Raw genomic sequence first — 24,611 nt, forward strand, 5'->3', positions numbered from 1 at the left:
CACAACTGGGACTCGATGTTTCTCCCCCTGCGAAATGAGAACATACACCTGTTTCCCAAAATGGTGGAAAAATAGTCATCTGCTCTTAATATGTTCCAATGTCTCTGGACAATATTAAGTAGAGTTTCCATGTTCCTACCGTAAGTAGTGACCAGACGGATCACAGATTGTTGTTTAGTCCCTTGTTCCTTGTATTGTAATGTATCTGACCTGTCTAATGAAGAAACCATGTTACTAGCATTCAGGATGTAACCCATTTGATACCCTCTGTCCCTAAATCTGTCAATAAGGTCATCCCTATATTGTACATAACTATCGGGCTTGGAACAAATACGTTTCATTCTAAGAAATTGGGACTTAGGTATATTTCTGCAGATGTGAGGTGGATGAAAGCTGGAGGCATGGAGAAGGGAATTGTATTGGGGGTATATTTCCTATATACCTGTGTATCTAGGGTGTGATACGCATTCCTAGTAATCAGTACATCCAAAAAAATGATCCTGCAGGAATGATAGCTAACAGTGAATTGAATACCCCATTTGTTTTCATTAAGATAACCTATGAATTCCTTCAGATAACTCTCATCCGATCTCCATACCATCCAGCAATCATCCAAATACCTCCTCCAAATGTCATTTTCATTTATGTAGATGTTATGGGAATTGTCATAAATAATGAACTCCTCGACATAAGCCATGAATAAATCTGCATAAATGGGGATGAAAGAAACCTCCATGGCTGTCCCCTTAGTTTGCCAAAAGCATTGTTCACGATAAAACAAGACATTCTTAGTTAGTATGTGTTCAGCAAGCCCAATAATTAGAGTATTTATACCTGGAGGGTAAAGATCTGACTTGTTCAACCAGTATTCTAGGGCATCCAAGCCCGCCCAATGTGGTATGTTTGTATATAATGCTGACACATCTACGGTACAGAGTAACCAGCCAGGTTCCAATTGTGTATCACCTATAATCTGGAAAAACTCAGTGGTGTCACGAAGTCTGGAACACTTGAGAAAGGATTGTAACTTCAAGGTTAAATATTGTGATAGGGTTTGATGATAGAGGCCCTACCCGAGCCAGCAGGTCTACCTGGCGGGTGATGAAGCTCTTTATGTATCTTGGGGAGGAAGAAAATGCATTGATTTGTTGGATCTAGGACCATTAGTTGTTGTAAATCAAAGTCCAAGATGATACCCTCCTCCCTCGCTAAGGCCAACAATTGGTCAATTTCCTTCTTGAATTTCTGGTTAGGATCAAGGGGCATCTTCATATAGTATCGTCCATCACCCAATTGTCCCATAGCCTCCTCGTTATGCTGTTCGCAGTTCATGACCACCACTGCTCCCCCCTTATCTGCTGATAATATAACCAAGTCCTTATGGTCCACCAGTTCTTGTAAAGCTGTTTGTTCAGTCTTTGAGAGATTATTCGTTTTACATATATAGTCCCTGGAGTTATAATATAGATCTTTCAAAACTGCAGTCTGGAACATAAGTACATTGGAATTCATCGGGGGGATAAACTTTGATTTATGATACCTGAACCTGTCTTCACTTGTCTGATTATCAGAATCCCTGTAAAACATTCTTAGATTCAATAATTTACAAAAAGCTGTAACATCCTGAGCTAGCCGATCTTCGGGACAAAAAAAAAAAACAGGAATAAAATTCAATCCCTACATCAGACAATGTTGCATTAAAAATATTCAAGGCATTATTTTGAGTTACTATTTCTGAGTCATTAGTTCCAATAAACTGTCCATGTTTCCTATTTGTGTTGTGTTTCCTATCCCCCCTAACCTGCCTTCATCTAAAGGGGTCGATTTTTTGGATACCGGTGAGTCCCCGGGGTGCTGTGTATCGAGATCAGTTACAGATGATGACTCATCCCCTGAAGTCTCATAATTAGAACTGGAATTTGATGTTCTTTTCAAAATAGACCTTGGTCTCTTACGTTTGCCTGCTTTTCTAGTAGGCTCATTGAACCTGACCTGTTATAATTGCCGGAGAATTGAATCCCTTTCTCGTAATCTGCCAGGTCCCTTTGAAATTTCCTAATCTGGAAACCGGTCTGTTTATTATGCTTTAAGACAGGCTAATAAAATTATACAACTTGCCCTGATCTGCTGTCTCAAATTCTAAAACCTATTGGAATACAGCCACAGAAACTACTCTGCACAGAACGAATGTTAGGGGCTGCTGTTACTCTTCTGCATGTGTTTGTGCAACAGGCCCAAGTCCGTGCTGCTGCTGCTGCTGCTGTTAATAGACCTCGGCCAAGGAGGAGAAGGATGTTTAGGCCCCGTTTAACTTTTCATGGTCTGCATGAGGTGGAAATAGTAGAGAGCTACAGGGTGGATAGAGACACATTACAATAATTCTGCAACCTCTGTTGTTTTCACCTGAGACAAAGGACAAAATGAGGGGAAGCAATACCTGTGGAGTACAAGGTATGTGTAGTATTAGAATTTTAACTAGATGAACCTTCCGGAGACCAACCGGGAACATGCTGGGAGGTGTCACAGGCATCAGCATCCCGGATTCTACATCAATTCCTGAATGCTATGCTACAGTATGCTAGTGACTACAGCTATATTCCCCATAAACCCAAGGTTAGAGCTCAAACTATGCAGGATTTTTACCCCATATCACACTTCCCTGAAGTCTTGGGTGCCATAGATTGCACACACATTGAGATCAAAGTACCACCCAGGGAACAGGGAGGGGTTTACATAAACAGAAATGGCTTCCACTCCATTAACTGCCTGGTTATAAGTAATGGTAAGGGAATCATTCTGAATATGTGTGCTGGCAACCCCAGCAGTTACCATGACTCCCATATCTGGGACAACTTTCAGCTCTGCCATCAGTTTTCCAGGTGAGATATCCCTCAAGGCCATTTACTGGGTGATGCAGTATATGTACACAAACCATGGCTGATGACACCCATCAGCAATGCATACACACCTATGGAGGAAAGCTATAATGAGGCACATGCACAAACAAGAAATGTCATGCAGAGTGTGTTGGGCTGCTGAAGTCACATTTTTTGGTGCTCAGATACATCAAGGGGGTCCTGCAGTACAATCCTAGTACTTTTGCTGAAACATTCACTATCCTACACAATATTATCTTGAGAAAACAGCTGCAACAGGAACACCCAGGGGAAAGGGCTCACATACCACCACCACTGGCAAGGTCACCACAGCCACATGCAGGTAGACATAGGTGTGCACTATGTACCCTCACCCTGGCCAACAGGCAATGAATAACACACATGCTCACCACCTAAGGGGTAATACTTTAATCCTATGCACATACATAATGTAAAATTGATGCCAGGCAATGCTCACAGCTTTTACTTACCCATGTAATGGCTATGTACTGCTGGCATCAGACAGAGTCAGCCCTGACTTACAACAGTTGTAACTGCAGGACTATCAAGGTTAAGTGTTGAACCTGGAACAGGAAAATAAATGGGTAAAACACAAATGAATGGCAGATACTTGCAGACTGTAACTTGTAAATGTACCTAAGAAGAAGGTGTGTGAGTTGTCCAGTAATGACATCAATATGTGACATCACTGACTTACGTCGATAGGTTTCTGGTGTCTATTATCTAATAGGCCTCATGCATCAAAAATACACACACAATACAAAAACCATTCCCAAGTCTCTAATTATCCCTACATTGTCATAACTGGAGCAATAAGCCACATTGATGTGCCAATGATTCCAAGGAATTAATTACAACAGTAAAAAGGCTGTAAGAAAGCAGTACAAGTTTCAGAAGAGAATCACTAACACGTATATACTAAGCACTCAATCAGGTATGCACCCTGTGTATCAGACAAAAGATGTATGTATCCCTGAATCCAAAAGATAGAAACGAGGATATGGCATAGTTATCATCATTTGCACAGGGTGTTGTTTGGGGGAGCAGGAGGCCAAGGCTGACACAAAAGTAGTGCGTGAGTATTAGTAAGAAAGACAAGCAGGTAGAAATGTAGCTAATTATCAAATGGCCACTGAGACAGAATGAGTTGCAAGCCTCACAAATGCCTCATGTACCTGTTATGTGTGTGTGTGTCTATATAGGCACTCAATGTGAAATGTGTGTGTGTGAGTGTCTGCAAGAAGACATCCAAGCTCTGCGCTAGCTCTACATCCTGGCATGTCAGAACTGTGTGAGCTGGCATGGTAGAGGTATCAATTCAGTGTCATCACCTAAGACCAAGAGAACTGAGTCTGCCAGGAGTTGCACTGGTGCATCCATGCCCATGATCAGATGTTCTGGTACTACCCAAACATGACCGATGTCTGCTGGATGAGCTCTTCCCACAACTATGCCCAGGTCCATCACCCCGTGGCCTAACACATCTATGTGTGGGCACATCAACCACTGATGGAACAGTGGAAGGAGTGCCACTATGGGAGTGGGATCTGGCATGGCCATGTTGGCTAATATTAGATGATGATGTTGACCTCTGGCCATGTGGATGCTACACCCCTCCCAGCAGACATTCCATCACAGATACTGTCCATTCTATCGTGTCATTCATCCAATCCATTGAATTAGTCACATGATGGGGGCAGTTATGTATGTCAGCCTGTGTTACATCTAGAACCCTAAGCATGTCCTCAGAGGCCCTAGTAGCATGTGCCTGTGCTTCCATGATGGCCTTAAACATACATCAAATGGCACATAATGACACACCAGGATCAGAAGAAGGGTGGACAACAGGCCTCCTCTGAGCAACCCTACCAACCCTCCTGCATGACACCTCATCTGAACTTTGGCTAGAGTTAACTGGCATTGAAGCCACAGTAATCACACTACCCTGATCAAGTGTGCCATCCTCAACCTGTCCAATATCTGAGGGCTCAGTGGAAAGGGTATGCATAGGTATACTGAATGTGTCTGAAGGAAATACAAGGGATGGGTGAGTCACAACCTCATTGTCAGATTCAACCTCTGAACCCCCCCCCCGACTATGCCTCTGTTTGGTCACCACCATCATCATCAGTATCAAAGCCTACTGATACTTTGACTTTAGGTGGTAAGATTCCTACACTTCTACTGTCAGGATCACCTGTGATAATAAGCAACAAACACATGAACTGCATTACTACTGCACTAAATATTAAACATCCACCCATATCCATGTGTACTGAGCAACTATATCATATAACTCTATTAACTTATCGATAAGTACAGAAAAAAATTGCCAGGAAGCTGTGAAGATTGGGTGAAGATAGATGAAGGCTGCCAGCCTAGTAAGATAGAATTCTGGAGATAGTTCTGTCATCTGTAAATATTAATGTAAACCACAGGCTTGTTGTCTTAAATGGTAAAAATAGTGTTACATATGGAACAGAAAAAAATGTATCAACAGTGCACTCTACTGACCAAGTAAAGCATGTTGTGACCCTTTGATGTTAAAACTCAGTCAGTAAGTTTAGAGTGAGGCATCCTGCCTATTGTTTTAAGGCCAGAGTTAATAGCCAGAATTTGCATGCATACATGTCCTTTATTGCTCTGGTTTCTGCCCAGAGGTGAAGAATGTAAATGTAGTTTCTGTTAGCATGGGAACCCAGGGAAGTGTGAAAAATCATGTAATGTGAAACAGGAATGTGATTTTAAAAACAGAGAGAATCAGAGAGCATTAAGCATTTTTGTCTAGACCATCCAACTCACCAGCACTGTCTTGCTCTATATGTAAGCTTATCTTAGACTTGTGTTTTCTCTTAGAAATAGCTAGAAACTAGAAAGATTAGACTAAGTGTTTTTCTGTGATGTCATAACTGTACTACTGAAGAATCAAAGAATCAAGAACAGAAACGAAAAAACACTGTGCGCAAAATTTTTTTTTCGTTTCTGTTCTTGATTCTTTGGTTGTTGCACTGTTCACTGAGATAATTGTACTACTGAATTATTTTAAGTATTTCTCTTTGATCTCTGAACTCTTGACTAGCACTGTATAGTAAAAGTATTGTGTTTTGACTATTTGTCATTAAATATTTTTAAACCCTTTCAACTGTGGCTGTTTTGCAGAGATAATATAACCTCTTTAGAGTATGTGCATGCCTTTGGTAAAATTGTACAAAGCCACTTCAATAGCTTTAGCCCTGGGCTATACTACCAATTGGATAATAATATTGCGCAGTAATAATTGGACACCCTTTTAAGGGCCTTTGAGTAGCTGATAAATATTAGTGGGTGGTGGCAGCTGGTACTACCGTATAGTCTGGGAAAAAGGGGCACAGCTGGAAAACCTGTGCCAGCCTTCCCCAGGAGTGTCTGTGTGGTTGTATAAACTCTTCTCAAAGTGTAAGTGTGTGTGTGTGTGTGTGTGTGTGTGTGTGTGTGTGTGTGTGTGTGTGTGTGTGTGTGTGTGTATGTGTCAGCTACTTGGGCAGGGACACAAAGTACTGGTTGGACAGAGAGGGTACTGGAGGTTTTTAGCTTGCCAACTAGGCTGAGATCTGGACCCTATAGCTGTGCTAGTGGGGAGTCTTATTGGGGACCTGAAGAGCAAGGGAGAGACCAGCCCTGGATTGACTGTGATCTCTGTGTGCTCTTAAGGGAAATTGCACTTTACTGTGTGTATTTGTTATCCTTGCCTCCTATATGAGACGCCCCTGACTGGTGTTAGTGGTGAGGATTGAGGCTCATTGATTGCTGGGCCAGGGCACAGGAGTCACTTATTAATTTGGCAGTGGTGGGATATCCACACCACATATTATATCTCCTCCCTTGAGAACTCAAGCTAGTTTTTCAAGTGACCCTTGAGAAATGCTGCTTGAGGGAGTTAGGTCTATCTGAGTGTACCTTACCTCATTCCCTGTCTTGAGAGCCCATCTGCATTGGCATTACTAATCCCACTGGGGTGCTGCACAGACATATCATATGCTTGCAACCCCAGGCTCCATCTTAGCAACTTGGCATTTTGCTGGCTGGCTCTGTTTAACCATGTTAGGGGGTTGTGATCTGTCATAACAGTGAATTTCCTTCTATACAGATAAGGCTGAAGTTTCTGCAGTGACCACACTATGGCTAGACATTCCTTTTCTACAGCTTCATAGCATTCCTCCCTGGGTTGGAGCCTACGCCTGAGATAAACCACTGGGTGCACTTCTCTCTCTGAAGAAATCTGGCTAAGTACAGCCCCCACCCCATGGTTCGAAGCATCCACCTGCACTACAAATTCTTTGCTGTAATCTGGACTGGCTAACACAGGGGATCCTCCCAAAGCTTCTTTAAGCTCAGGAATGCCTGCTCACATGCTGGGGTCCACACTACCTTATCTGGCCTGTTCTTTCTTGTCAGGTCTGTGAGGGGAACAGCTATGGTACTATAACTGGGGACGAACTGTCTGTAGTACCCTGCTGTCCCTAAAATGCCCTCACCTGCTTTTTAGTAACAGGTGCAGGCCATGCCTGAATGCCTTCCACTTTGGCAGGCTCTGGCCTTATCTTACCACTCCCCACTCTATGTCCTAGATAGGAGACCTCTGCCATACCCACCTGACATTTGCTGGGCTTAATGGTCAACCCTGCCCTCTGTAGTCTGCCCAACACCTGCCTGACATGCTGAAAGTGCTCTGGCCAGGAATGGCTGTAGATGGCAATATCATCTAGGTAAGCAAGTGCAATCCCTCCTGCTCCTGCTAGGGTATGATCTACCAGTCTCTGGAAAGTTGCTGGGGCATTCTTCATCCCAAAGGGCATCTTTGTGAACTCATACAAGCCAAGGAGTTAGTTGTTAATGGATGCAGCTCTGAATGATTATTGTGAGAGAGAAGGCACACAACAGCAATTCAGACAACCTTCCATGCAGATGGTGTGTCAGTGAGGATACACTCCCAAAGTGTGGAACTACACCAAGCTTTTAAATGAAACAAAACAGCACACATTTATAATTTTTGTTTAATAATAGACAAACACTCTGTGCCTGTGCTAAAAAATGTTTTTCACTGTCATGTATTTTTTTCATACAGTTAAAGGTGAATGATACACATTGCACAATAGGCTGCATATCTGAGATTACAGCAAAGATAAGGGAAGAATGAACACAATACAAAGAGAAGACAGAGCTGCATTTGTGCAAACACATTCATAAACGGTTGTGCGATCACTTATTGCACTAAATATGTAAGCCACACATGTACAACCAGCTGAGAATGTCCAGGTGTATGACCTGTTAATACTGTAGTGGAGATGTGAATTGCTTGTATGCACATGATTTGAGTGCTGCTGCAAAGTTGTGTCTGTGGCAGAGACAGATACCACTCCCACTGTGTTATATAATGTCATTACTATGATAGTTCAAATCTAGAACTGTGTAATTCTTTAACGTATTAAACTTTTGTTTCTCTTTTCTTTTCTTTCCATTATTAATATTTGCACAGTGCGTGGTGTACAGCACACATGTTGAAATGTGTAAATATTAAAAAAAATAATGTCAGTTGCCTTAGGAAGTGCAATTACACTTAGCGGCATTGAGCGGCAGTCAGCACCTGGATAATAATGCCGGCACACCTTGTAGAGACACTGAGGCACACATTACATAGCATAGATAGACTGTGGTTAGAGTCTCACATTTTCTTTTACCGATAAATGATCATAAACATTCTTTATAAAAATTATATACATTAGCTGTTGCCTGTAATACTTGTGCATTGCTCACCTGTATGCAAACAGGTTTCACTCCTGCAGACAAAAATGAAACCTTGTTACTTGCAAAAATGAAGCATTGTTACTTGTTTTGCCTACTGTCATGCAAACATACTAAACGATGATGCTTGGCAGTAAGCACTCTGGACAGTACTGAGTGTATAAAATATGCCTAATGCCTAGCTTTCCCTGTGGCACCAGGTGTAGGTTCATGGCCAAAGCACAGATAACCCAGGGTTCTAATCCAGCATGCCCCATTTTTTAAAATAATGTTTCACTGTAATTTATATCAGAAATAATATAAAGATAATTATACATAACAATAACCATGTATAGCAAGTTGATTGAGCGTACACATGATATCATATGAATTCTGTGTAACTGGGTGTATCATGACAATTATGGTTCTGTAATCATAATTTTTTTCTGTCATGGGATGGACTTCATTCTTCACTGACAGTCATACATACAACTCACATAACACAAGTACAGTTCTAAAACAGAATGGACTGTGTGGTCTGACCCTGAACTCAGAAATCTACTCTGAAAGTAATACAAGTGTATACATGTCCAGTATATTGTCACACATAACTCCTGCATCACCCCTGAGAATGAATAAAAGAGGACCTTGTCAGGTTACATACATACATGGTTAACTGAAGTGTAGCACCACTCACTCTTTAATGTGTATATATAAGTAATGAGCATATCTGACAAACACTTCTTCTGTGGCAGTGAGGAAAACACCTATGTGGAAGTATATATATTCTCTATTTTTCATTGGTTGGAATCCCACATTGTACAAATTGCTTTTATCAATGTGTAAGTCCCCAAAAAATATCTGTCAAGTCATAAAACTGATCACCCACAAGTCAGGCCTTAAAAGTCAAGTCATTTGACATATCAGTGTTGCCCACTGGACAAATGTCACATTATACTTCCTATTTCATAAACTGCCTTCCTCTCTATTTGCCAATGTTGCTCTCAGCTTAACATCATGTAAATGCAGTTGGCATTGTTGTTTGGGTTTGCACATTGGCTGAAAAACCAGATATCACAAATTAGTGGAGAAATACTTTAACTATTGTTGGATGACCTGTGCAGACATGGTAGGAGCTGGTAAGGATGGTGCCCAGTTCAGGGCTCAAAGCTGAGGTGTGATGGGGTGTGGAGGAGTAAAGAATATTCATTTTACTCCTGGTAAAGTGCTACAGCCACAGGCTGCTGCAGGGAGACTGTACCAGGTCTGCAGTATAAGTCTGAGGTTTGGAACAGTCTAGCCAAGGCTGTCTCCTGTGCAGCTGTCATTCCATGCACTGTGGAGCAATTCAGGAATCATTATAACAACCTGAAATGGCATAAGCAGGCACAACTCAACCAGTGGCTGGATGAGTTTAAGACTGATGACATTTCACAGTTGTGTAAATATACAGATAAAGTAACATTAACTAATACATAAAGCTGTAGATAGCCAAGATTGATATGCACAATGCTTTCATGTCCTCTTTTCTTCTTTTTTTATTTTCCAGGTGCTCAGGAAATTTCAGCAAACAAGGAGGCACATGCTGAAAGATTAGAAAGACTCAGAGAGGCAAGGGCTATGTACAGTATGCAGCACAAATGAACATGATTTTATTGAAATTATTGCTCTTCCATACATTACTAGCAACCTAAGCATGCACAACTTAATTGTGAAAGCAGTCAGGTATGCTTTATTCTGTAGCTCAAGGTAAAAAATGTAGGAGATAAGTGCATAGCATATTCAGATTTGGTGAGTTCAATTCCCACTAGTAACAAATAGATTCCATTACAAAAATATCATCATTTAATATTAATTTCATCAAAATTGGCATAAATGTCATGTTATTAACTTAATCTGTATTACCTTTAAAAGCATATATGCAATATCTGCATATTGCAAGGACTATTTGCTAAAATTTACAATCCTATTTTTGATTTTGGAAGATCTATAGCTAATATAATAGTAACAGTATATTTAATTGTAATAAAGAATGCATGGCACATATAATGGTTCTAATTATTTTTTTCTGTCACTCCTCCCCTTATTTCTCTTTTTTTGTATATGTGATCACACTGTTCTAATGTCATACTTTTCTGCCAATAAACAAAGTGATTTTCAGCATAGGGTGGTAGGCCAACCACTGTAGCTCAGCCTGCCAACCCCCATCAGCTGCTGCATGAACACCCAGCCCTTCTGGGACACAACTTGGCAGTATGTCTCTGCAGCCCCTGCACTACCTAGGCCATCAGCATCAGCTGGGATTGTCCCAGTAGCTAGTGCATTGGTATCATCCAAAAATATTGGTGGAGGTGGGGATTACATCACCCACAGGAAGTACCAGGGACTGTCCTTGAGGTCTTAGAGATTAGCATTGCTGCACGCCTCAGCCATCTGGAGAAGCTGCTTGTGATAATGCAGAAAAAAACAGACATCAAACAATCCAACAGAAATCTGAGGAAGGGGCAGTGATGACATTTCTGAGGTTAAGGACTAGATTCTCACTGTCCAAGCTTGACAGGTATGTGCCTCTGATGTCCCCTACCTATCCCCAACCATGGTGTCCCCCAACATTTTGTGTCCATCACCATCCCTATGTGTGTCTTGTTTGTTCTCTTTGTCTCTACCTGCTTCCTCATATAACCCATCTACCTGACACTGACATTCCTATGTTCCTTCCCCAAAATTCCTTTTATTTTGAAATTAAAAAAAAAAATAAATAAAATAAAATAAATGGGCATCTGTCACACAAAAAAAATGCCATATACATACTTCGCTTTGCATATGTGTCTTTTTGACACATTTGATTCAGTCTAATTGGCTATACAACATGATTACATTATTGTTACCCATCTATGTTGTGGTGACAGTCCAAATTCATCCAAATTTCTATACATGTTCACATTACACTGTTAAAGAAGTGGATAGTTATGGTTCTTTCCTAATTTCCTCCTGTAAATTCCTATTTTGCTTTCCCTTTGTTTTTCTCCCTGCCTGTCCCCAATTTCACCACTTTCATATCTACCCTATTTTCACCCCCTTTAATCTGGTGCAAAATAGATTCACACACCACACACAACAGAAATGCCCCCTAATAAAGCATTCACTTTTTGTCCTTTGCATTTGCAAGGAGATTGGCATCATGCACCAATGCCAAGTGATGTGAATGGTTCTACATGTCCTATGCCATTGGCTGCACTAGTCAGGATATCCTTGTGCAATGCTGCTTAAACTCGCTGTGCTAAGGGAACACAGAGTTAAAACAGAGTAAAGGCAGTACTTTGAACCATTTACCCTGACAGCTATTTAGACTACTGAATTTAGAAAAATGCAAATTGCTATGTGGAGTGCTGACATAAACACTTGACTGATTTATTTATACAGTACTTCACTGTAGTCATTGCTTCTGATATTTGCAGGAATTATCACATTTACTTTTGTAATGCCATCCTGACACCATGTGTAAAAATTAATTGAGGTGGATTAGAACCCTGTGTTATTTGTGCTCTGAACATGAGCGCACTGCCGTTACACCTGCTGCCACAGGCTAAGCTAGGCAGCAGGTATATTTTTTACACTCAGTACTGTCCAAAGTGCTGACGACTGCACCTCACCACTTAGCCTGTTTGAGCAAAGGAAAGTAAACCATTATAAATATTGCTATTTTCCTATTTTCCCATTTAAGCAGAGAACAACATTTGTTCATTGCATAACTCCATGCAAACGAGGAAAGCAGTGGCAACAGTTCTAAATGACATAAAAGATGTGACACAGCATTTGCAATATAAACTACAGTATGAACACCAAAGTATCTGTCAGCTAGTTCTACCATAGCATATATGCATAAGTACTTCTCAAGTTCCAACTGTATTCATTAGATGTGAATCTTGCATGAGTGAACACTTTGTCATCGTTCCTGCCAATCAGGTCCTCCCTGATGCTCTATGTAAAGAGCTGTTTGGCATGTACTAATATGTGTATTGCCCAGTCATTCCTTATGCCATCAAAGGCATCAAAGGCATTTGAAAACACAACAATAGGGAATGGAGTTGTTAGTCACTGAACACATATTTATTCAGGCTCATGTGTGCCCTGGACCCATGCACTTAAAAATGGATGTCATTAATAGGTCTGATGTCAACTAGTATACGGAAATCCAAAAATAAGCTGAATTCCCGGCGAAGTAAATGCCCCACAGCCTCAAATAAAATAAAACAGTCACAACTCGTGAATGCACTGGCTATAGGGTAACCATGGAGATAATTTCTGTTGTTATCAGAAGAAATATATGCGATTCGATCCACTCAGGCAATAAATCAATGTTTGTTGTAAAAAAACTGGTTTAATAAACATGTACAAGGTTAGCGCTTTCACAAATGCTTCTTCAGACTGTTATTTTTTAAAAAACCTTTCAATCAACCTTATATACCAAACAAACAGCTAGATTTTTAGCATTATAGATTGCTTACTGAGTGAGCGCATTGTTATAAGTTAAAAGGACTTTTTAATTATTTTACTTGATTGTTGTTGGAAGCATTTTTTTGCTAATATTATATATATTTTTTAGAGTAGTTCTATGGTAGTATGTATAAAGTTTTTAATTTGACATCAGCCCATAGAAATCAAGAATGTATTGAGCAGCTTTTGATGTACCTTTAAAATTGTAATTGGCAATATTACGTCACTGATTACCTAAGGGTTTGGTATATAAAGTTGATTGGAAGGTTTTTTAAAAAATAACGGTCTGAAGAAGCATTTGTGAAAGTGCTAACCTTGTACATGTTTATTAAACCAGATTTTTACAACGAACATTGATTTATTGCCTGAGTGGATCGAATCGCATATATTTCTTCTGATAACAACAGAAATTATCTCCGTAGTATACAGAAATAAAGAGAAAAACTGCATTGTTAAATTTATACTGACACAAGGCATTGAGATTGTCTGATGTATGTCTTGCTGTGGATATCAATGCATAACAATATGAACACTCATGCAGCAACACTTGCATTCATGCTGTTCACAAAACATGTGTGTGTGTGTGTGTGTGTGTGTGTGTGTGTGTGTGTGTGTGTGTGTGTGTGTGTGTGTGTGTGTGTGTGTACATGTGTGTGACTAAGTATGTTAAGTACACAACATATTGAGAAACAGGTACATGTATGTCTCTGTTCTGTAACATGCATTCATGACAGTTTATTGCATATAGGTTAAGAAGCTGTCTTTTAAAGTATTTGTGCACATTGCAAGCACAAAATCATATCCAAATTCCATACTTTGTACACCAGTCTCATAACAGTATATGTTACCTGCAACATAAAATGATTATGTCAATCTCTATAAAAACCACTATGACAAGGAAAATAAATCATACTTCATTGATGGTGTGAATGTTAACTATTGTATTCGTCAGCTTGAATAAATAGGTAGGGGTTCAAATTACCCAACAGACAAATTGCATGTGCCATACGTGTAACTGAGTATGTGCTTAGTCAGACCAGCAAGACTCTGTGTACTACTGTCATCACTCAAGTCTCAGAAAGAACAAAGTTTTACAGACATACATGACTACACAGCAGGTTTATACATCCCTCTTCTTCCCAACATACAGGGATGATGTCATCACTATAAAGTGTTCTGTGACAGTGTAAAAGTCAGATTGGTGATGTGGTGTTTGTATTAAGTACTGTGTTCTCTAGCTTGTGTGACTAGTTAGGTGATGGTTCTATACTAACTATAGTCACCTTGTGTGTGTGTGTGTGTGTGTGTGTGTGTGTGTGTGTGTGTGTGTGTGTGTGTGTGTGTGTGTGTGTGTGTGTGTGTGTGTGTGTGTGTGTGTGTGTGTGCATAGTCAGAAGAGTATGGGTCTGTGTCCTACTGACATCACTCAAATCTTTATATTTATATGTTTTATATTCATACATGACACTACAACAAGTTCACAGACATCCCAACATACACTGATTATGTCATCTGCTATAAAGTGCTCTGCAGTAGTATAAAAGTCAGACTTGTGTCATGGTGCTTATTAAGTACTGTGTTATCTAACTTATGTAGATAGTTAGATAGGGGTTCTAATCCCACTGGAGTCAGGTTGTGTGCTTTGCAGCTACTGTAGATTGCTAGGTAGAGCTTTTAATTTGACTGTGGTTGACTTGTATGTGTGTTTGTGTTTAGTTAGCTATCATTTTGGAGACCATTTTAGAACAGCATGTGAGATACTCCTACTAACATCTTCTCACCAGTCACTGAGGCTGTCATCTGCTATAAAATGTTGTCTGGCAGTATAAAAATCAGACTTGTGTTGTGGAGCTTGAGTTAAGTACTGTGTTCTGTAGCTAATGTAGATAGGTAGGAGATCTAATCACACTGTGGTCAACGTGTGTGTGTGTATGTTCATTCTACTATCAGTCCATTTCTTATTATCAACAAACACTTTTGAGGTGATCCCCTGTAAAGTTCACTCTGACAGTATTACACTCAGATATCTGTGTTGGCACGAGTGCTAACTACTTGTTCTCTAGCTTGTATAGGTTGATAGTTTGTGGTTCTAATCTCACAGCAGACTCTGTGTGTGTGTGTGTGTGTGTGTGTGTGTGTGTGTGTGTGTGTGTGTGTGTGTGTGTTTATTCAAATATGAGTGGGTAGACAATTTTGCACCAATATATGAGTCCACATCTATGTGACACACTCCTCACAGCATCTTCTCAGCATATACTGATGATGTAATCCTCCATAAAGTGCATTGTGCCCATATAAAGTCAAACATCTGTGGTGGTGCTACTGTTACATTGTATAGAATCCAAGTTGTATACTGAAACAGGTCAAATATGACCTCATTCAACTGCTGAGAGTGTGGTTGGTGGTGTATTGCTGCCAGTATAAGATCTTTTGAATCTCTTTTCATTTGAATCCACTCAGGAGAACATTTAACATAGACCAATAAATGCAAGTTCCCCTAATTCCTTCCATCAACATAGCATGCTTCCTGCAGAACCATGGATGATGTCATCTCATAGATGCAGACATACATCATGAAGGACACCTCTTCTAGGACCCTCTGCAAGCCATCTGCAGACCATTGGATTTGTGATTGCTAATTCTGTCATGGTGTGGTGCACATGTCACATATGGCCAAAGGCAGTATGTAATACAATCTCACATATACACCCATATGCATGTAACTGTATTATCTACCATCATATAGATATGATAATCTAAGTTTGAATGCTATAATAATGGCTAGAATTTTATGCGATGTTGGCCCTTAACGTAGTAATGTCCTATGATCCTATGAAGATTTCACATGTCAATATTTCTGTCATCCAAATGTGCTGTGTTGAGCTGTGGGTGTACGGTAGCCCTACAACAGTGTATTCCAATCTGTGATTTGAGGTAATGTATTGATGGACACTGCTGCCATTTTATTACGTGGTCCTTCTAAAGCAGCTGTAGTAATATTCCTCTTGAGGACTGCTGACATGGGAGGATGCAATGTATACTGTTGCCTTAGTAAGGCATGTGTTTTTGTAGTGGAGTATATTAACATTCTACACATTTCTCATTCAACCATCACAGTGACACTTGCAGTATGGCACATGTGTGTATGTGTATACCTACCATCATGAAATGCTATGCGACATACAGTAATATTACATCATACTGATTACTTGGGCACATGCACCTTATTTCATTCACATATTGTAACGCTGTTACATACACAAACATATAACCAGGCCAGATTCACTTGCAGGCTTGGGGAATTTATTGTATGCCCAATTCTGTTGCTATTCACAAGGCTTATTCAAGTGTTGCCCATCAGCATTGTGTGACTGTCAGCATTTGTGTCATTAACTGTTCTTCGTGTACCATATCCACCTCATTTGTAATGTGCCCATATGTTGTACTCTAGCCCTCACACACCTTTACGATGATAAACATATAGAAATATGATGTGCAACTGATGTAATGACATGAACTAGGTAGAGTTGTATGACTGTGTTAACAGTTCCACTGTGTAGCATGTGATGCATACCCAAGGTTGTATTTGGCAGTGTTGTCACAAATCTTTTGTTACATAAGTACAAAATCCTTAGGGGAATGCACAGCTATGCACACACATAGCTGTGGATGGCACTACCTGTACTCAACTTGAGGCAATAGACAACCTGCTAGCTGACAGATTTGGATTAAACTTCACTCCTCTGTCCCCACTAGTCATCACCCAATGTATGCATACAAACATTACTCAGCATATTTTCTCAAGAGACCAGCTCATCTGTGTGATGTCTAAGGCTAAGAATATGGCATCAATGAGCCCTGATGACATCCCAGGTTGCCTTAGCAATAAACTGAAACATGACCTAGCAGACACAGTTGGATCCCTATTTAACCACACCCTCCAAATAGGCTATTTTCTGGCAGAATGGTGGACAGCACAGCAACAGTCATCCATCTGAACAAGTAGGGACCATCACCTGACACAGGTAATTATAGACCCATAAGCCTGACTAGCCTCATCTGTAAACCAATGGAAAGAATCATTATGGACCTTATCAACAAGGACATAGGTAATCTCCCGACTGTGCAACCAACCTATTTTTATTTGTTAAGGCTAGATCATGTCTGTTAAATCTTGTTAACTTCTTCAAGAAGGTCACCAAGGCCATGGATGAGAGACAGAATGTGCATCCCACATAACCTGACCTGGTCAAGGCATTTGACACAATTCCACACTCAGGTATTACATGGAAACTGTCTCAACTGGCCATAAACCACTACGTCACCAAATGGGTAGCAAAACAGATCACCAACAGGGCACATACCTTCAAAGTGTTGAATTCACCTCTAGCAAGAGGCCAATGACCAGTGCAGTACTACAGGGTTCTATACTAGGCCCTTTCCTGTTTGATATTTAATTCACAGAAGTCAAGTCAAACTTAGACAGCCTTTGTCCAATCAAATTTGCAGATGACTGCAAATTATGGACAATCCTTTAATCCAGTAATGGTATTGATATTCTGCAGAAAGTATTAACTCACACAAACGATTGGTGTCAGAACCATGGAGACACATTAAAATGTCCAAAAACATACTTATTCTCTTTTGTAAATCAAATAACCAAGTTAATTGCAATATAGACAACACACCCCAATGAGTGGGACCAGTGGTACATGATCTTGGTACTCAGGTAGATAGTAATTGGAAGTTCGACCACCATGTGCCCACAGTGGTGACAAATCCCTTCTATGCAGCTCAACTCATAAGCATGGGCATGTAATTCAGATCAAATGACATTATAATTCATTTGTACTCAGCCCTCATCACAACAATAATTGAGAACAATGCACACTTTTGCATGTAACTCACCACACATGTGCAACAACTGGAGCAACACCAGAGATTTTGCACAATGAGGATACAGGGTGTACACGACAAGTCCTATGTGGAAAGATTGAAAGGCATATTATTGTGTTCTATCCCCTACAGACTACTAATGGCCAATTTGTGTCTGCCCAATAGGGCATTCTACAATCCTGCCCTGATGGAAATATTACACATTGGTAAAGCAAACTGCACAAGGGTCACTCATTCCAAGTATGTTAGCCTAGCCTATGATGTAATAAATTATGCTGAAGAGATAGAAATGTCTCTCAGACACTATGCCTTCTGTGTAACAAGCTTCCTATTCATGTAAAGCAAAGGTTTGTCCTGATCCTATTCAAGTGCAGCCTACATCAATGGAGGGTTAATGGTAATTGTACTCATGGTTTTATGTCCGCGTCCCTCATGGATGGAGGTAGTTGGTCTTAGATAACATAGCATAGGCTCATAACTGTGTGTACTTTGTTCACATAGGTATTTAAAATTGCTAAACTCATGGTAAATATGAGTAGGATTTTATGTCATCTTGGAGCATTTGCCTAGTACTCTCCTATGAAACTATGAACCTATGAAGTCCAATTATATCCTAGGTACAGCTATAGTGTGACTGTACAGCCTCATAGACATAACAGTACATCACATCAGTATTAACACTTGATAGCTTGCATGAACACATATGCATGCATGTCAGGATTTCATGCCAGTATAACATTTTCACTGGCAATGTCAGGGGGACAGTGATCATGTGGCACATGTTTTGAGGTTTGAGATGTGCTTATACAGTGTGCTCCATGCATTGTTTGGTATGTGAATGATATCAGAGTGATAGCTTCCTTGCTCATTGATGCTAGACTTTTCACTGCTGTATTTTCTGTGCACATGGCCATAGTTGATACATTGTCATCTGTTTCACATCCTGCTGTACCATTTGTTATAACACACCACCTCTTAATTCACTCATCAATTGAAGATGCTTCAGACAATATCCATTGCTATTCCAAGTGGCACATGTGTAGGGAATTCACTCATAACAGCATGTTGTTTGTAAGTGTTGTTATCCTTATGACTGATACCTATGATGGGCAGATATGCTTTATTCAAGTATATTACATTTGGCACAATATGCTTGCACACATCTTGTTGCCCAAACAGAAGTATTCTTTGGTATGCATAACTATTAGGAATTGAGAATGTGGACTGCCCCTCCAGGTGTTGTACAAGATGCATGTCTGATATGTATTTCTGTGTAGCACCCAGTAAATACAGAGATCATTAACAACATTGTTAACATGGGTTTGATTCTTACATGTGTGACTTATGTCTCAAGCAAACCTATCACATGGCCAGAATTGCCCCTGAATTTAACTCCAGCTGTAACACTGTTCCACTTAACTCCTCCAACGACAGTTTATTTTTGGAAAAGGTGTGGTGACATCCCCTTATAGAATACTGGCAATCATTATAGTTGTACACATTTATTCCTACAGAACATGTATCATAACTTAAACTCACATATTCTGGCAATAACACGGATTAATATTTTTAACATTTTATAAGTGTTTCTGATTGTGCCTGCTTCTGTCATAAGTTGTCCATGAGTCTGTTGCTTATTTCTTCATGATTGTTTGTGAGGTATGCTGACATTTCAGAAATATTCAAGCAAGTCATTTTGCATATCTTCACAACATGCACATACCCCCTATTGTATATACCATCCTTGCTAAATGTTCTCCCCAGTGAGCATGTCAGTGATGTTTATATCACAACTATTTATCTGCATTGACATGTACCCTTGTGTGACAGTCACATATTTACTATCATGTATGATGATATGAATATACTTTCACAGGAGGTATAAACAGCAGTAGGTACTGTGCTATGTACACATGTGCTTAATGTTATGCTACTGTCTTGTCTTGGAAGTGCACATACATTGACATATCCTATCTTGTGTACATTGCCATGTTGTACATGCCCTCTTCCTCTTTCTTCATTCGTATCATTTATGTTGGTGGCCATTTTAATCATCATACTTTCCCGGCCTAGGGTATTAATGTTGCATTGTATTTAGCCCTACTAATCACCCAAACAGCCAACATTTCATTATGCAAAAAATTGTAGTGTACATTGCAATGAGTACACTTTTCTGTAATGTGTTATTACTGTAGTCATTACATTAATTTCACCCCTTTTAGTCATTGTGGCTGTCCCCGCTATCTTGCAGAGCAAGTTTGCCCACATGCAAGCTTGTATGCATGTTCCCTCTGTGTCCATGCTCCTCTGCATGGTCTTCTGGCTGGCAACACTGTTGCAGGCCACGAAACCGCATTTTTATTCATGTAAGCACTATGCATGACATGCATATGTGATTAGCACTGTTGCTCATCACACAATCACATAAACTCCGTGTTGGCTTTGCGTGTAGTTTATTGAATCCCTGGGAAAGGCAGGATTCGAGAATTGCTAATTTCCACACTGTGATTGTGTGCACATCACACCTTGGCACACTCATGATGGCTCACTATTTTGCATTTATTAAACAGCTCTACATGTCATATAGAGCTGCCAAATTAAACAGTACACTATGCTAAGTATAATTAGTTGAATTATATGCTAATGAGCCAATCCAAGTTGGTGGAGCCATTCAGGAAGCTAGAAAGTAACTGTGTAGAGATGGTGTAGTCCTTTGCCATGAACAACAAAACCTACTGGAATACAGCCACTATCACTCTTAAAACAAAAGCAATGTTAGGGGCTGCTGCTGGTCTCTTGCATGTGTATGTACAACAGGCTCAAATCTATGCTGCTGATGCTGCTGATAGACCTTATCCAAGGAGAAGAAATGTGTTCAGACTCCATTTAACATATCATAGACTGCATGATTTTGAAAAATAGAGAGATACAGGGTTGATAGGGAAACACTACAGGAACTTTGCAACCTTTGCCATCCCAAAATGATTCCAGTAGAAACCCCCATACCCATTGTACTCATCCTTCTGCAGCTGCCCTCCTGTGTGCCACTGTAATCATATCAGTGGCACAGTGTCACACCTGATTATAGTTTCTGGCACAACAGCCCACTGCATTTATGTTTGCGACCATCTCCTGCCATATGCTTTTTCTAGCAAATTCAAAGTCCAACTGCCCAGATAATTTGCATTGGTCTCTTCACTGTTGTGGAATTCAACATGGGACATGTGAGAAGCCTAACACCTCTGTTAGCTTCGCATGCACAACCACTTTGAAGTTGATAATAAATTCAATAAAGTTGTCAGCAGTAACTGGTGAAATTCAAGTAGCAAATGATAACGCAATACTGTGATGTAACCATGCTAATTTGGAAAACACAGCAAGAACTGACATATGTGAAGTATACCAGCAGTGAATTTTTAAAATTGTATAAATATGAAAATTCCTTTTTCTACTAAATATTGAAACACATTTAAAATATGAACATGCAAAAGTTTATGAAGAGTACAAACATACCTTACGAAATAGAGCAATTATTTGTAGAACAGTCTCCTCCAAGTAACTAACAGTAATGGTCTGCCTGTACCCAATTAGTTTCCCCTCCTTCCACTTCCATACTTACACCATTACCTTTAGATAGTGTAGCTTCAACCCTCTGAGTACTGTGAATTTGCAAATTAGGTGTGAAATCATTAGCATTCCTGAATAGCCAAAAAATCACTTGGTGTAGGGGATGTAAACATCATGTAAGTAGCTACACAATTGTATGCACATGCCCTAGGACTGCAGGGAAGGGCAATGACAATTGTTAATTGCTAATGGCTTACAAGTACTACTAGTTGCTCTGACTACAACAAGAAGCAATAACAAACTGACTCTTCTCTCTGAAGTGTGTGTATCCTGCAGAGTAGACTTAAAAGGTCTAACCACCTTAGGTGGTACGAGAACAACCTCTACAAGACTGATATCCTCATAGTACAGTGTCCATCCCCTGCTTAAAATCTGTCTGAAATGCTGATCAGTTGTATCACACATTAAAACAAAGATGCAAATAATGCCCATGACACTGCATTTCTATACTTAAGCTGAGAGGATGGGAAGATGCGGAGAAAATAAAGAGAAAAAATAGCTAGCAGTGTTGGCAACCTGGCATTAATATGGTGAGGGCTATTATTAATGTAAACTTTTTGTCAATATCACATTGATCTAGACATGTTCTAACAAATGAGAAAAGATTTTCTAATCCTGTGTTGGTGACAAAGAGAGATAAGAAACACATCTGAGTGTGTGTTGCTATTGCACTAAATTGAGGGTTCAAACCCAGATAGCATACTCTCTGGTAGAGTTGATGCATATTTTCTGAGCATATGATCAGGTTGTAACACACACAGATCTAGGAAACTTCACAATCCTGCATTTTCTTTATGAAGATTCCCTGATATTTGTTGTTACTGACAACATTTTTGGTTGTTCCTCATTTGCACATGTTTTGGCAGAGCACACTTTGGTTTGGCACTGTTTCGAAGCAGTGAATGAGAATCCACTGACCAAGGTGCAAATTGAGAAATATAATTTGCCATGCTATCAATAGCACATTTCAGAGTGGCACAGGTGTGCTTTGCTACAGCACCCTGAACAGCAATAAGAGAAGACATTTTACATCACATCTAAGTATCATCATAGCATTTTGGTTAAATTAAATGATTTTGAAGAAACAGGACAAAGGATGCAGGGTTTGAATATAGTAGTTTTTTGCTGCATAGCAGAGTACAAACAGGGACCACAGTTGAAGAAAAGTGTGAACAATGTCATTTCTATAATCTTTATTAGTGCAAAAAGTTTTGCCACTGTTGTAGCGTGATGAGCCAGTGATGTGCCTGTGCTATATACCTGTTTCTTTGCCAGAAGCTGTAAATTAAATTAATTTGGCTCCTTAATAGAGTTCCTCTGGGGTTCAAATCCATACCATGTGAAGCGAATGTGGAAATTATTACTCCAGATTTATGACTTACTTTCATCAGAACTTCATATGCTTTTTTTCCTGTTTCTTGCCTTGTGCATTTGCTCATTACTGAGCGATGCGTAATCAAGGTTACCTGCTTAAGGAAAAAGTGAAACATTTTATTTGGGCAGCAGCCTTCTGTAGCACAAATAGGCTTAGCAGCACTGCACGGATGTCAGTACTCTGGATAGCACTGCTTGGAGAACATCTACCTCCTGTATACCTGTTTCTGTTGCACAAGTTGTAAGTCCACTGACTTTAGAGATAGAACACAGGTGATCTGAAGCTCAAATCCAGATACCACTTCTTTTTACAAAGGGTATCAGAATGCAATTTATAACAGTTTGATTAAGAAGGTAACACTACATTCTAATGGCTATCATAATAATGTTTATTGCAAGATTGTTTCATTAATGGTTTGATACTTACATTTTTAAGTAGCATCTTATTAATGATTTAGTATGAAACACAGTTGAATGTGTGTGTAATTGTTTAAATAAGATAATTATGATAATGAATTAAAAATGTACTTGCTTATCTATGATGGACAGAATACTTAATTTAAAACTGTCTTCTGTCTTCACATAGCCCAACTCTATGTTTAGGACAGTATGTGTAGTGAGGTATGTATGTATCATACCCCAACTTGCATTAATCAGCTCATGAAAGTCTGTCTATCTGACATACATTTACAAACAGTAATCCTGCCTCTTTCATGGGAATGCATTTCACATAACTTCCTAAAGTCACACACATACAAGCCTATCTGAAGTATATCTCTATTCATACTGAATTCAATTTATCTGTAATGAAGATGGTTGAAAGGGAGTTTTCCTGTAGCACTGACAAATTATCACCTGGATTGACATGTATGCATTACTTCTTCCTTAGGTTTGATTACCACATCGGTCAACTAACTTTTTACAGAGTATGTAATTCCAGAAAGTTATGTGCTAAGTCATCCTATGTAACCTTCAAAACACCAAGGTTGTGTATCACACATGACAAATCTTACTGCCATGTTTCACACCTTCATTGCCGTTTGATAAAATACCTTTGTCTTTGTTTACAAATGCTTCCCTGTGCTTTCCATCATGCAAATGCAGTTGGCATGGTTGCGCCTGTTTGTGCACTAACTGTTAAAAGCGAGATTGGAACTTGGCACCAATTCAGACATAGAGTTACTGCTTGACTTCTGCAGGCATGTCTGTTGTGGGAGATGATGGTGCTGAATTTAGAGTACAAAGATGGGGTGTTGAGGACTCCAAGATATTTGTTGGACTCCTTGTGAAGTGCTACAGCCACAGGTTGCTGCAGGGGGACAACACTGGGTCTCAGTATAAAACTGAGGCTTAGAACAGATTAGCTAAGGCTGTTTCCAGTACAATTGGCATCCCATGGACTGGAGACAATTTACATCATTACTATAGTGACCTGAAATGGCATAAGAAGGACTTTCTTAACAGATGGGAGGATGTATTTAGAACTGCTGACACCCCTCAGTTGTGTAAGTATACTGAATCATTACATGAAATGGTACAAAATGCAGGTCACAGCCAACA

The sequence above is a fragment of the Protopterus annectens genome, chromosome 11.part0 (genome assembly GCF_019279795.1).
Source record: "Protopterus annectens isolate FY-2018-M chromosome 11.part0, PAN1.0, whole genome shotgun sequence".
NCBI classification, from domain to species: domain Eukaryota; kingdom Metazoa; phylum Chordata; order Ceratodontiformes; family Protopteridae; genus Protopterus; species Protopterus annectens.